We start from the raw sequence: 16,221 nt of genomic DNA on the forward strand, positions 1-16,221 counted from the left end.
TGAAATAGACTTCATATTGTTGGGGCATAAAGGAAAGAATTATACAAACCCTTTGATGACAGTTTGGCTCTATCTCAGCAGCAGCAACAACAACAACAACATCAAAAATTGTTCATACCCTGTGATTCAGAAGTTTTAAGACAAGTGTATACAGAATTCAAGACTATTTCTTCAGTATTATTTGTAACAGCAAAAATGAAACCATGTAAATGGGTAACGGTTAAAGAGCTTATGATACATCCATAATATGGAGTGTTCCATAGTCACTGTATAGAACATGGGTACACTTACATATGTTGTTATGGGAAGCTATATGTGATCAAATAGGAAGGTGCTAAAAAAAAGCAAGTTTTACATGTGGGTATACAATTGAGGTAAAAATTAATATATTGATATATATATATTTATATACACATACTTATAGAATGGTTTATGTTTAGAAACATTTTTGGAAGAACACATGCAGGATACTTTGTGTGGCTATTTCTGATGACTGGAGATGCCAGCAAGGCAAGAAAGAGAATTTTACTTTTTAATTTTTAAACTTTTGAAAATATCTGAATTATAATACTACTTTAGTTTTTTTTTAAAGTATAAAAGTATTAGATACACATGCATAGAAAGAAATGTTTTTCCTTGTGTGGTTTCTGTCTGTCTCATGCTGAAGTGTATGCACGACTTTAGAAATCTTTGTAGCTTTCATCTAATACTTTGCATCCATTGCTCTAGGCACAAAATTCCACCCTCGACTGCCTCCTGTATAAGAGACCGTATTAGTTAATTGGCTGCTGGGTAGCTTAGATGGAGAGGGTAGGAATCCTGTGCATGGGATTGTTTTGAGGATGACCTCAAAAAATAGGGTATGGAAACCAGAATGATTTGATAAGTTGGGGCACATCCAATGTTGATCCCTGAGAATTTCCTGATTGAGAAGTGGAGCACTTAGTCTCTTTTACAGAAACGTGAGAAAGGTTCGTTTGGGCATGAAATAAGGTTGTCTAGATTTGGGAGAATCATGAAGATGCCACATCATTGTCTGTTATGCCTTATCCAGAGTACGGTCACTTAAAAGGGGATTTCCGTTGCTTGGACTGCTCTATCATAAAGAGTTTCCACTAATCAACACGTCATTAGTGTGACTTTGACACTTTTTCTGTTTGCTTCATATTTGTATGCTTTGCATGCCCAATTAGATTTTATATTTTCTTAGTGTGGGACTGTTTTCCTTTTCTTCATGTTTCTTTCGCACCCATTATGCTAGGAATTGACTGTTTAATAGTACCAAGCTTTCTTTGTTCATCTCTAATATTAACTTCACATTTTATGCCTTTTAACCTTTGATCCTGTCTGTGATTCTTCTTCCTTAATTTCAACTCTATTACCCTAATTGTGTCCTTATCTTCATACTCAAACCAGATGAATCTTCCTCTAGTTTGACTTGGCTTAGACTCCTTTATTAGAATCTTATTACCTAAAAATTAACGTCCAGACTTCCTAGTGTTTCGCTGTATGGTCCCTGATAACTCTCTATTTTTATTTCCATTTTTTTTACAAGAGATTTTACTGCCATAAAACTGGTTTTGCTATGGCTCTTTTTTATTTTCATTTCCTTTCCTTTATTTTCCTTTCCTTTCCTTTTTTTTTTTTTTTTTTTCTGACAGGGTCTCACTTGGTTGCCTAGGCTGGAGTGCAGTGGCGCCATCTCTGCTCACTGCAGCCTCTGCCTCCCAGGTTCAAATGATTCTTGTGCCTCAGCCTCCCCAGCAGCTGGGTATATGGGCATACACCATCATGCCTTGGTAATTTTTATATTTTTAGTAGTGATGGGGCTTCACCATGTTGCCCAGGTCTCAAACCCCTGACCTCAGGTGATGCACCTGCCTTGGCATCCCAGTACTGGGATTACAGCCGTGAGCCCCTACACCGAGCTGTGACTTTCATTTCTCTATTATTTATGGAATCTTTAATCTCTCCTTATGAAATTCACCATACATGACATTGTTTTGTTACTTAATATATGTGTTCTATTTATATTACATTATATTGTTATGTAATAATTATATTTATGTCCAGTATGCACAGAAAAATAGTAAATTCCTTAGTGCAAGGAATATGATTTATATTTCTTTATGTTAGTAGAGTCTACTTACAGTCTTGGACTAAAGAGTTCCTGATAAGTGTTGCTCTATTAACAGTGGTTTAAATTGGATGATAAGATTCATTGGAAATATAAGACTTGAGAAAAAATAGAGATTCTATATAAATAATGTACACTTTAATGAAAGTTTTAATAACCTCCATACACAAATTAGTGCCATTCACCAATATAAACATTTTAGAACTTTTTTTATAATAGAATATTTTGGAACATTATTAGATTTACAGAAAAAGTGTGCAGTAGTTCAGTGAGGTCTCCTATACCCTGCTCTCCCTCCATCTTCCCAGTTTCTCCTAATAATAATGTCATGCATTAATGTGGTACACTTATTATGTGTCATAAACCAATATAGATACATCATCACAAACAAAAGTCTACAGTTTACACTATAGTTCACTTTTTGTGTTCTATATTCAATGGGTTTTGACAAAGGCATAATGTCATATTCAACATTACAGTATCATACAGGTTAGATTCACTGCTCTAAAAACTCATATTTTCTATCTATTTATATCTCCTTCCACCCCTGAACCCCCAGAAACCCACTTACCTTTTCATTCTCTACATATTTGTACCGTTTCCAGAATGCCATATAGTTGGAAACCCTTAGCAAATCTGCATTTAAGGTTCCTCCATGACCTTCCATGGCTTGAAACCTAATTTGTTATCACTGAAAAATATTTAATTGTATGGATATACCACAGTTTGTATACACCTACTGAAGGACACCTTGGTTGTTTGCAAGTTTTGGTAATTACGAATAAAGCTGCTATAAATACTGTTGTGCAGGTTTTTGTGTGGACATAAATTTCCATCTAATTTTGGCATATATCTCGGAGTGTGATTGCTGGGTCAGATGGTACAGTAAAGTGTGATTGCTGGATCAGATGGTAGGCCTATGTTTAGCTTGTAGAAAACTGACAAACTCTCTTCCAAAGTAATTTTACCAATATTCTTTCTTTTTTTTTTTTTTTTTTTTTTAAGACGGTCTTGCTCTGTTGCCCAGGCTGGAATGCACAATCTCAGCTCACTGCAACCTCCGCCTCCCGGGTTCAAGCAATTCTCCTGCTTCCTGGAGTAGCTGGGACTACAGGTGTGCACCACCGTGTCCAGCCAATTTTTGTATTTTTAGTAGAGATGGGGTTTCACCATGTTGGCCAGGCTGGTCTCAAATTCCTGACTTCAAGTATCTGCCTGCCTCAGCCTCCCGAAGTGCTGGAATTACATGGATGAGCCACCGCACCCGGCTGCTGTTTACCAGTTTTCATTCCCTCTAGCAGTGAATGAGAATTTCTATTGCTCCACTTCACCAGCATTTGATGGTGTCAGTATTTTCAATTATAGCCATTCTAATAGAGGTATCTCATGTTGTTTTAATTTGCAGTTTCCTAATGACATCTGTTAGGGAGTATTTTATCCTATGGTTATTTGCCATCTGTGTCTTCTTCGGAAATATCTTTTCGTATCTTTTGCCTGTTTCTCTGGTTGTTTGTTTTCTTGTTGTTTACTTTTAATATTTTGAATTGAGTTGTATATATGGAAGTCTTTTATGAGATGAGAGTTTTAAAATGTTTTCTCCCAGTCTTTGGCTTTTCTTTTCATTCCTTTACCAGTGTCTATCACAAAGCAGAAGTTGTAAATTTTAATAACAATTTTTTAAATTTGATGGATTATACATTTGGTATATTCAAAAGTTATCCCCAGTCTCAAGGTCACCTAGATCTTTTCCTATATTATCTTTTAGATGTCTCATAGTCTTGAGTTTTACATTAGATCTATGATTTAATATGTGTGAGAAGTGTGAGTCCTATGTCTAGATTCACTTTTGCATGTGGATGTCTTGTTCTAGAACCATTTGTTTTTTATTATAAATGGTAAACAAGTTGGGTGAAGAGTATTTTTTTTTGAGACAGGGTCTCACTCTGTCACCTTGGCTGGAGTGCAGTAATGCAATCATGGTTCACTGCAGCCTCAACCTCCTTGGCTCAAGCAATCCTCCTGTGTAGTTGGGACCATTGGTGTGCACCACCATGCCCAACTAATTTTTTTATTTTTAATTTTTGTAGAGACAGGGTGTTACTTTATTGCCCAGACTGGTCTTGAATTCCTGAGGTTAAGTGGTTCTTCCTGTTTGGCCTCCTAAAATGCTAGGATTATAGAAGAGAGCCACCACACTTAGCCTATAATAAGTCTTGAAGTTAGTTAGTGTCTGTCCTTCAACTTTATTCTCCTTCAGTATTGTATTGGCTATTCTGAGTCTTTTACCTTTTTAAATAAATATTAGATTCTGTTATCATCTACAAAATAGCCCATTGGGGATTTCATGGGGATTGTGTTGAATCTACCAGAAAAGTTGGGGAAAAACTAACTTCTTGATATTGAGTCTTCCTGTTCATGAACATGGATTAACTCTCCATTTATTTAGATATTATTTGATTTCTTTCATCAGTATTTTGTAGTTGTCCTCATATCTATTTCATACATACTGCATTAGATTTGCGCCTACATTTTCTTTGATATGTGTGTAATAATATAAAGAGTGTTATGTTTTTAATTTCAGATTACATTTTTTTTGGTGCTGGAATATGGAACATAAATGGACTTTTGTATGTTAACTTTGTATCCTGCAACCTTACTATAATTACTTAACAGTTCCAGGAAATTTTGTTTTCAGGTTTTGCAATTTTCTGCATAGACAATCAAGTCATCTGAAAATAAGAGGGTCTTGTTTCTTTCTTTCATGTCTGTATACCTTTAATTTCCTTTTCCTGTCTTGTTGCATTAGCTATGATTTTTGGTACAAAAGACTTCCTAGTTTTGTTACTGATTTGGGAAAAATTATCCCTTTTTTTGAACATTAAAGTAGGATATTGGCTCTAGGTATTTTTGTCGACCATTTTTTGTCTGGAAAGTTCCCTTTTATTCCTAATTTTGCTGAGAGTTTTTATCATGAAACCGTGTTGAATTTTTTTCATATGCTTTTTCTGCATTTATTGATATGATCATGTAATTTTTCCTCTTTAGCCTGTTAATGTGATAGATTACACTAATTTATTTTTGAATGTTGAACCAGTCTTGCAAATACGAAATAAATTTCACTTGGTTGTGGTGTGCAACTTTTTTTATACATTGTTGGATTCAATTTTCTAATATATTATTGAGAATTTTTAGAGAGATATTGGCTGTAATTTTCCTTTTTTGTAAAGCCTTTCCAGGTTTTAGTATTAGGGTAATGCTGGCCTCATAGAATGAGTTAGTTATGGGAAGTGTTTCCTCCTCTTCAATTATTTTTGGCACAGTCTGTAGTGAATTGTTATTATTTCTTCATTAAATGTTCCATAGAATTCACCAGAGAAACCATTGGCCCTTGAGCCATTGAAACCATTGGCCATTTTGGGGAAGTTATTATTGATTTCAGTTCTTTGTTCAAAGGCTGTATTCCTCCATGTATGAGTTTTGGTAGAATGTTTCTTTCAATAATTGGTCCATTTCATCTAAATTATCAACTTTGTGGGCATATAATTGGTCACAGCGGAGGATCAGTTGTGACAGCCCCTTTTTTATTTCTGATGTAATTTCCATTTTAGTATTTTTACATATATATTTGGTTGCTGTATTTTTGTGTTCAGTGTCTTACTATTGAAGACACAAGGCCAATCACAAAGATTATACAATTAATTCCTCTCTTATTTGGCTGTGCCTATTGCTGCTGAGATGCTGTGTTTTCTCTACACAATAACAATTTGAAAAACCATGGTTGAATAAAACCTGCAGAAGCACAAATGTTTTTTTGCTTGGTTGGTTTTTTGAGACAGAGTGTCGCTCTGTCACTCAGGCTGGAGTATAGTGGCATGATCTCAGCTCATTACAACCTCCACCTCCCAAGTTCAAGCGATTTTCCTGTCTCAGCCTTCCAAGTAGCTGGGATTACAGGCGCCCGCCTCCACCCCTGGATAATGTTTTATTTTAGTAGATACTGGGTTTCTCCATGTTGGCCAGGCTGGTCTCGAACTCCTGACCTCAGGTGATCCACCCACCTCGACCTCCCAAAGTGCTGGGATAACAGGTGTGAGCCATCGCGCCTGACCAGAGGCACTACTATTTTATTCATTCATGTATTTGATCAAGTATTTATTGAGTACCACAATTTATTTTATTTCTGTAGGAGAGAGAAAATATCGAATTTAAAAGCCAGAAAAAAAGGCAGAACAGGTATTTCAGAAATAGGTACTCTTGGAAACCTCAAAACAAGTACAGCATTTATAAAGGTGAAACTAGCATTTAGTAGAAAACCTCCAATTTGACATTTTATAAGACATACTTACTAGCATATTATAAATACAAAGCATTCTTCTGTAAATTGTGGAGCAGAAGAGCTAGGAGACATGAGTTTGTAACTAACTTTGTCACCTTTTCTAGCTGTGTGATACTACACAGGTCAAAATTTGTTTGGGTCTGGGATATTTCAGAAGATCTGTATGATTTTCTTTTAATTCTGTGGGATTCTGATTCTAATTGCATCTAACATAATTACCAAAGAGGTGAACACAGTAATAAAAATGTAAGGAAGAATATGCACATTTTAGTTTTAAACTTGTTTTAGTTGTCCTTTTTTACTTTCTCATTTTATCTTCTTTCTTTTTAACTCCTTTCTGTCTTCTTCCTCCTTTTTCCTTTAATTTCCTTTTACAACATCTATTTTCTTACCTCGTTTCCCCATCCTGCTCTGCTTTTTAATGTGGGACAGTTAATTTTACATAGAGAATCAGCAGCTCATATTCAAGGCTATAGACAGGTTTCCAAGTGATGAGTTAAAGCTTACAATACCAGTTTAATTCCCAAGGTTAGCCAGGTAAGGAGAGGAGATTTTACCTGCCACTTTTTCTAGAGCAATACCCAGTTCCCGTTCTTCTAGCTATGGGGTTTTTGTTTCTGTTTTTGTTTTAGATAAGGTCTGGCTCTGTCACCTAGACCGGAATGCATTGGTGTAATCACAAATCACTGTAACCTCAAACTCCTGGGCTCAAGAGATCCTCTTGCCTTAGTAGCTGTTAGCACAGGCAGTCAACATTGCCCTTGACTGATTTTTTTTAAAATTTCTGTTATGGAGAGATGGGGTCTCACTTTGTTGAGCAAGCTTGTCTCAAACTCGTGGCACTCAAGTCATCTTCTCATCTTGGCCTCCCAAAGTGCTGGAACTATAGGCTTGAGCAACCACGCCCATCCCAGCGATGGGATTTTTTTCACACTGAGCAGTAAATGGGTTAAGTGGAGGTACACTGACTATTGTTGCAGTTGCATCAGCCTTTTGTATTTTACCATTAGAATGCTGTTTTTATGCTCAAGCTACTGAAACTGAACAGTTTGGTGCTTTTCTCTGTCTTTTTACATTAAATAAGATTATAAAGGCATTATACATTAGAGTAAATATTAGAAATATGTGCATTAAATATTTATACACATTATGAAGTTGGTGAAACTGTAGGTGGATACAAGGTTTACAGACTTTATGTAACAGTGGCCCAGTTTGTTGCTTCAGCAAACATGTTTACAATTTATGGATCCCAGCAATGCATGTCTATCGTCACACCTATTCAGGAAGCTGAGGCAGGAGGATCACTTGTGCCTGGAATTAAAGACAAGCTTGGGCAACACAGTGAGACCTCCCATCTCAAAAAATAAAATAAGGCCAGGCACAGCGGCTCACACCTGTATTCCCAGCACTTTGGGAGTCCGAGGCGGGTGGATCATGAGGTCAGGAGATCGAGACCATCCTGGCCAAAATGGTGAAACCCCGTCTCTATTAAAATACAAAAAATTAGCCAAGTGTGGTGGTGTGCAGCTGTAGTCCCAGCTACTTGAGAGACTGAGGCAGGGGAATTGTTTGAACCCGGGAGGTGGAGGTTGTAGTGAGCCGAAATCTCACCACTGCACTCCAGCCTGGCAACAGAGTGAGACTCCATCTCAAAATTAATTAATTAATTAAATTAAAAAGATATTTACAATTAATTTGTAAAATATTTTATTCGTATTTATCTGTGAAGAGATATGATAGAATTTTCTAAGGCCTCTCAGGCCTGTGCTTCATAGGTGGAGGCATCACATGTTCCAGTTTGCCAGGGACAGTTGATAGGTTTATGTCTATAGTCCTGACATATTTGTCAATAACGCCTTCTTTTCATCTCAAAAGTGTCTCCTTTGGAAGATAAATTATATTATTCCTGTTTTCATAGACAATCATGAATTTAAATAAACTATTTCTCGGCCAGGCGCCGTGGCTCACACCTGTCATCCCAGCACTTTGGGAGATCGAGGCAGGTGGATCACTTGAGGTCAGGAGTTCAAGACCAGCCTCGCCATCATGGTTAAAGACCCCATCTCTACTAAAAAAAAAAAAAAAAAAATACAAAAAGTTAGTTGGGTGTGATCACGCATGCCTGTAATCCTAGTTTCTTGGGAGGATGAGGCAGGAGGACTGCTTGAACCCGGAGGCGGAGGTTGCAGTGAGCCAAGACTGCGCCACTGCACTCCCACCTGGGCTACAGGGCGAGACTCCATCTCAAATAAATAAATAAATAAAAATAAAAAAGAAACTACTTCTTGTATGGTTTAAATAAGGCACAGTTTGCTGGCATATCTTGGAGACATTTTTGTTGTTCAAAACACAGAACTGCTCATTTTTGTGAACTGCATTCATCAATTTGAAATTTAGGTGACAAAAGTAAACTGCTTCTTGAAAAGGCTTGATCCTTGTTGAAAATCAGCCTGATTTAGGAAGAAGTGGAACTTTTCGCTGAGTCTCACTGGGAACATAACTTGCTGAATTTATAGGAATAAAGATTCATTTTGTTTGACTTCGCGAGTCCTCAATGGCAATTCTTTGAACATCATAAAGTTTTGAAACTAGGAGCCATGACTGTGGTCACTCTGCTTTAGTACCCTGCTTAGTCCCTTCAGGTGTGGGTGTAAAAGAAACCTGATGGACCTCAGGGTCAATGGGCTTTTTGGTTGAATGAATGATGCTTGGGTAACAGAAAACAATTGCAAGAATATTCAGAGGGTATGTTTCTTTCCCAGAAAAAAAAAAAAATCTGAAGCCCTCATATTGTTGAGGAATCTTAATTTTATTTTCATTTAAGTAAAACTGCGAATTCAAATACATTCAAATGACTGAATGATCACTACAAGGAAAAGATACAAATGAAAACCTATTAAGAAAAAGAAACTGTGCATCCGTAATGTGTAGATCAAATGTTTTCCAATTAAAATGTTTTCTTGGCTGGGCACAGTGGCTAATGCCTGTAATCCCAGCACCGGATCACCTGAGGTCAGGAGTTGGAGATCAGCTTGGGTAACATGGTGAAACCCTGTCTCTACTAAAAATACAAAAATTTGCCGGGGGTGGTGGCGCATGCCTGTAATCCCAGTTACTTGGGAGGCTGAGGCAGGAGAATCGCTTGAACCCGGGAGGTGGAGGTTGCAGTGAGTTGAGATCATGCCATTGCACTCCAGCCTGGGCAACAAGAGTGAATTTCCATCTCACACACACACAAAATAAGATAAAATAAAATGTTTTTCTCAAAATATGTTCAACATAGAAGCATTAAAATTTTTCCTAACTTCGCAATATGGAGTGCATTCGTTTTAGGTGAAATGAAGGTAACACTGTGGCTCCTTGTACTGGCTGGTTCTCACATTGCTATGAAGAAATACCCAAGACTGGGTAATTTATAAATAAAAGAGGTTAAATTGACTCACAGTCCTGCAGGGCTTGGGAGGCCTTGGGAAATGTACAAACACGAGATAAGGTACCTCTTGACAGGTGGCAGGAGAGAGAATGGGTGCAAAGCAAAGGGGGAAGCTCCTCATAAAACCATCAGATCTTGTGAGAACTCACTATCAGGAGAACAGCATGGGGGAAACTGCCCCCATTCAGTTATCTTCACCTGGTCCTTCCCTTGACATGCCAGGGTTATTCTAATTCAAGGTGGGGACACAGAACTAAACCATATCACTCTTCTCATGCCATCCTAGCTTACTGGGCTCCAGATACACTTCCTTCTCCCTAAGTGTGGGAGACCCGGTCTCCCTTTAACTCAGGACTTTAGTACTATAGAATTTGCTCTTCTTCCTGCTCTCCTCAAATGAATAGCTCTTTTCTGTCGCTGAATTCCCAGCTCAGAAGTCTTCTCAGACACTATCGAATCTCAAGCAATGGATCTATGGCTGGGCGAAGTAGCTCATGCCTGTAATCCCAGCACTTTGGGAGGCCAAGGCAGGTGGATCACTTGAGGTCACGAGTCCGAGATCAGCCTGGCCAGCATGGTGAAATGCCATCTCTACTAAAGTTACAAAAATTAGCTAGGCATGGTGGTACACGACTGTAATCTCAGCTACTCAGGAGGCTGAGGCAGAAGGATTGCTTGAACCTGGGAGATAGAGGTTGCAGTGAGCCAAGATCACACCACTGCACTCCATCCTGGGTGACAGAGTGAGACTGTGTCTCAAAAAAAATTTAAAAAAACCACATAAATACATAAAACAACTGCCCTATCACTCTCCATCCCACTGTCTTATTTTATTTCAGCAAGGAACTCTATTTAGATTTATATTTTAATTAATTTGGTTCCTTTTTAGTGTTTTTCTTGTTTCCCCCACTAGCAGGTATCGTTCATGAGAATGACGTCTTTCTTGCTTATTGTACACACTGCTGTACCCCAAGGACCCATAAAAGGACCTGGCTCTAGAAACTGCTCTAATATGATTTGTGAATAAGTGATATTGTTATATTATTATAAGTTGACACTCATATAAAAAAGATTGAACGTCTATAGATTGTTTAATGGTCAGATTATTGTGCAGATTGTTGGAACTTCTGGTCTCAATTTTGTAACTTAAATTGTGCTTAACTCATCAAATCATCACAAATCAATTAACCTTGAGGATAATGTAATACAGTGAAGTGTAATTTTTTACTTTGAGGTACAGTAAGCATGTTCTGCTGATGTTCTACCATTCCCTAATGAAGAGTTATGCCTACCATTTAAGCCAAATACAAAATAGGAGAATTAGATACCTCAATTTACACTATATGACTTTGTTTTTCCTGAATAAATCTTATTTCTGCTAACATAAATGAAAAAAATAAAAACACTGAGACCCTTTTCTAAGCAACTGTTGTGCCGATTATACTACAAAATTATCACTACAAACTGTATACTACAAAAATAGGAATATTGAAGGTGAAATACACAACTCTTATGGCGAACGTAATATAAAAGAATAAGCTTAAATTTGAGCGTCAAGATACTACTGTTTTGAGCTAGAATAACCACCTCAATTCCTGATGAGAAGTACGAATGACTCAGAGAAGTCAATACCGTGGCTAATGCCTACAAGTGTGTATATTTGTGACCTTCAGTGAGAAGCAACTCTTCTTAAAATCTATACAAATGTTCTTTATCATGTGACGTATGTCAGAGAAAGCCTAGTATTACCTTTTTCAAGTCACAGAGAAATGATTTCATTGATTTATTATGGCTGCAGCCGATGGACTACCAAGGAGGAGGGCCAGGGTCGAATTTGTGTTTCTATGATAATGGACTAGTCACCTTCAGTAAAGTTCTAACGACGCCCTAGGGAATGTGATACTAAAAGTGTGTATTTGTCATATGTGGCTGCCAGTAATCTGCAAACAGTTTCCAAAAGACGTTCTGCATATCAAAGCTTTATTTGGATGTCTACACATCTGTTTTCCTGTTAGTAGTATTAGCAAATAGTTTTAAGTGGGTCTGCTTTAAATAGTTGAAAGCTTTTCCATTCCGGAGAAGCCCAGATAATGCATGTGATGATTATCTCAATTATTTTCCATGAGGATAAATTTTACAGGGTTTGATGAATGTGTAATAGAGAGATATTAAAATAAGACTGTAAAATATTTAAAATATGATTTTCTTGGTTCTTTTGAAGTATAGAATCTTAAAAGTTATATTAAGAAGATCACCAGGGATATTTTACAATTGGCAGTTTTCTCTTACATTTGAAATATCCAGATGTTAATATACGAAGCAGATTTTAAAGAATTTTTCTTTCTCCTTGTACAAAGCAATGGATATTCATTTAATATGTAAATGAGAAATTTTCTCCCATCACTTTTCTGATTTAATACTCAGGCTAGCTAGCTGTTGTTAAAATTTTTCCCACTTCCAAATTACTGTAAACACAACGTAAGCATTTTAAAATAGCAGTAGTGATAAATACACATTTACATGTAACTATTAAAAATAAAGATATAATAAGTAATCTGTATCTCATATTATAGAGTTCTAAGGATTTATTATACTAATTCAGCAAAATAGCACTGATTCTAGAATTCTGGCATGTTAAGATTCATAAAAAACAAGACTTAACCCTTCAATGAAGCAGATAGCTAAAGCAATGGTTAGAGATTTAAAAGACATGTTTTCACGAGGTCAGGAGATCGAGACCACAGTGAAACCCCGTCTCTACTAAAAAATACAAAAAATTGGCCGGGCGCGATGGCGGGCACCTGTGGTCCCAGCTACTCGGGAGGCTGAGGCAGGAGAATGGCATGAACCCGGGAGGCGGTGCTTGCAGTGAGCCTAGATGGAGTCACTGCATCCCACTCTGGGTGACAGAGCGAGACTCCGTCTCAAAAAAAAAAAAAAAAAAAAAAGACATGTCTGAGGTTATAGAGTTACTGAGTCTCACAGGATTTATGATCCATGACTCTAAGACCTGCGTTTTCACTGACCATATTATGCTGTTTTTATATAGCTGTTTTTAGTATAGTGTGTATAAACAACAGTGCTTTAAAATTAGGAGTGGCCAGACACGGTGCCTCATCCTATAATTCCAGGACTTTGGGAGACCGAGTCATATGGATCGCTTGAGCCCAGGAGTTTGAGACAAGCCTGGGCAACATAGTGAAACCCCATCTCTACAAAATACACAAAAAATTAAATAGGCATAATGGTGTGAGCTTGTAGTCCCAGCTACTTTCGAGGCTCAGGTGAGAGGATCACCTGAACCCAGGAGGTGAAACCTGCAGTGAGCCATCATCACAACACTGCACTCCAGCCTGGTTGACAGAGTGAGACCCTATCTAGAAAAAAATAAATAAATAAATAAAAAATAAACAAATAAATAAAAATTAAATATAAATTAGGAGTCCTTTTATTCAACTTTTGCTATAATGTGTATAACAATGGGTCTCAGATTTTAAAGGTGTATATAAAGATTACATCAGGTCCTTATTTAAATTGGAATTTTTTTTAAGTTCCATCTCCAGCAGATCTGTGGAAGGATCTGTAATAGAGTTTGAATTTCCACTTTTAACACGGTGCTTTGGTGATTCTAATTTTTTGGTATATACTTTGATTCTGCTCATTAATTTTATGGCATCTCTCAAGCCTAAGGCATGCATATGGAATAAAATCTTACATGGCATTGAATGATGAAGTCTTTCAGAATGATGAGGATTTCTAAGGATATAAGTGAATGTAAAAAGTAGTGAAAAATACAAATTTGCTTGTATGATTCAGAAGAAAGGTCTTGGTTTAATTGAATTATCTTCATCAAAAGTTTGTTGAGCCAGGTGTGGTAACACACACTTTTAGTCTCAGTTACTCAGGAGGCTGAGTTGGGAGGACCACTTGAGCCCAGAGTTTCAGGCCAGCCTGGGCAACATAATGAGGGCCCATCTCTAAAAGAAAAATAAATAAAAGTTTGTTTACAGTGTATACCCATCTACCGCCTATCCTGGCCAAAAAATAATGGTAAGAAAAGTCTATTTGAGAAAAGAGGTTACTCTATCAGTTCAAGTATGTCTTTGGTAATAAAGCAAAACATTTAATATAAAAACAGATAATTAGATTACTCCATTTTCATTCTAAATGTATAACTGTCAGTCACGTAGATGCCATAAAATTAATGTGCAGAATCAAAGTAATCAGTCCCAGTTGTTCAAGGAAAAATCCAGGTCATCTATCACCCTCAATAAAGAAAGATGCCCAGATTGTATTTTGGCTCCTGAGCATTTCACTTGGAAGATTATAATTTTAATTTTCTAGCCCCTTAAATTAACTGTGCTACCATTCACTCTTTCAATTTCCACACACCTGTTTGGCATGAAAACAAAAATGATAAGAAAAGATGGTGAGATTAGTCCCAAACTAGGCCTTTTATCGACCCACACACCATTAACCATCTATTTGCTTTCTATCAACGCTTGGCTTTACCTTCCTACTTCCCACCTGCTGGAGACCTTCCAGATGGAAGTCTTGTTTAATCAGTTTCTCTGGCTCTTAATCTTCATCTTAATTACTAACATGAGAGCATAGGTTTCTTCCTTTTAGGAATATGCTTGTGTTTGAATTGTGTTTCTAGAAATGGGGACCTTTGGTTTGGATTTGTGCCCTCCTGGGTGCAGCCCCATGGGCAGCCTGATTGGACATGACTTAGAGCTCTTTGTTCTCTAGCATTCTCTGAGCTTCCACACCCAGGGATGTTGCCAGATACCAGCATGAAGCTGAAATATGGAAAAAATGCATAGGTATTAGGCTCAGAAACTATATTCAGGAGGATTTAAGTCAAACCTCAAGTGTTAATTTTAAAGATTAAGCAGTATGGTTTGGCAAAAGTACATGGTATTTTTTGTTTACCTTTACTACATGTCTTAAAACTTTTGGATTGGTGTGTGAGTAAATGGGAAAATTGTAACTGAATGAATTTGCTTCTTGTGGATATCATGACCTTTGTCTATGAACTGTAACATTCAACCAATATTTTTCTCTGAGAAACAAATTTCCATTTTTAAGGCACTTTGTTGATAACTGAAAAGTTGGCAAAAAGAATATGTTGACTGATTACATACAAGGTAATATCAAAAGTTTCAAACAGTTTTTACTACTTTGGTTAAGCCACAGGCTTTGAATTTAGATGATCTGATAACCATATTATCTCATACAATATATTTGACCTATATTTAGTGAAAAAATGCCTACATACTTCATTGTTCTTTTCTCATTAGTCCTCTCTGAACACAATATTAACTCACTCAGCAACAAGTTCATCCATCATTTAAAACCACATTACTCTATTTTGACAGCTATGTTGAAACGATATCATCCACAACAATAGCTAAGCTGTATTGAGTGCTTACTGTGTACATGATATAGCTGTAAGGACTTTCTGTTCATGTCCTCAGCCACCAAAATATACTTATGAGATGAGTCTTATGATTATGAACTGTGGCACACAGAGATTAAGTAACTTGCTGAAGGCCAAGCAGGTAAAAAGTGCCAAGTTTGTGAATGGCTTGGAGCTAGAGTTCTTGATTATAGGCGTTTTGTTTCTCAGTCTTTACTATAAACTTGATGAAAGTTCATTTTCCATCCAGATTCTTGACATGAGGAGTATCAATGTATGGTAAAACTTTGTTTTTTGGAAAGTCTCAAAAAAAAAAAAAAAAAAAAGAATATAGGCAAGCTACCATACACCAGTCTTCAGATTTTTAGAAGAGGATGTTTTAAGAAATTGACCTTAGTTTAAATTCAAGAAGTATTTTAGCTGTCCATGTCCCACACAGGGGAAATCTTGAAATTATCATTACACTCATTTGAACATGTTAAGATCCATCTATTTCTATTCCACTTAATATAATAGCAATGGAAACAAAAGAGATTGAGAAATCAAAGAAATGAATATTAACTAGTGATGGTTTTACTCAACATTTTTATATCAAATCATTAGACTATAGTATATCCACCTTAGTAATATGTGATTGTTTCTAAAAATTAGGCATTTATACTATAAAACTATGACAATAAACCAACATTTTAATGTTCGACTTTCAGTAAGTTGGAGATCATTTTTTTCCATTGTTAATAACAATAAGATGTGTTGCCAATTAATATCTTATATGCAAATCAGTTTAGTCAAAGGATGATGTTTACTCTTATGAAAATTAGAAGCACCTGTGACTACATGACATTGTTAAATTCTAAGGAATTCTAAGGAAAATGAGACATTTAAAATACTGG

At 36.7% G+C, this 16,221-nt stretch overlaps 1 protein-coding gene and 1 long non-coding RNA gene across 2 annotated transcripts in view; both read left to right on the forward strand.

Moving 5' to 3' along the window:
• Nucleotides 1–6,348, forward strand: part of LOC139355915 (uncharacterized) — a 46,834-nt gene extending 40,486 nt beyond the window's left edge. The window contains exon 2 of the long non-coding RNA XR_011607217.1: nucleotides 3,143–6,348. This is a non-coding gene — a long non-coding RNA (uncharacterized lncRNA). The remainder of the gene's footprint in view (nucleotides 1–3,142) is intronic.
• LOC105491117 (sarcoglycan zeta) overlaps nucleotides 1–16,221 on the forward strand; it is a 1,216,031-nt gene that overhangs the window by 134,510 nt on the left and 1,065,300 nt on the right. The gene's annotated exons all lie outside the window — the stretch shown is intronic.

Source organism: Macaca nemestrina, chromosome 8 (assembly GCF_043159975.1).
Source record: "Macaca nemestrina isolate mMacNem1 chromosome 8, mMacNem.hap1, whole genome shotgun sequence".
In the NCBI taxonomy this organism is placed as follows: domain Eukaryota; kingdom Metazoa; phylum Chordata; class Mammalia; order Primates; family Cercopithecidae; genus Macaca; species Macaca nemestrina.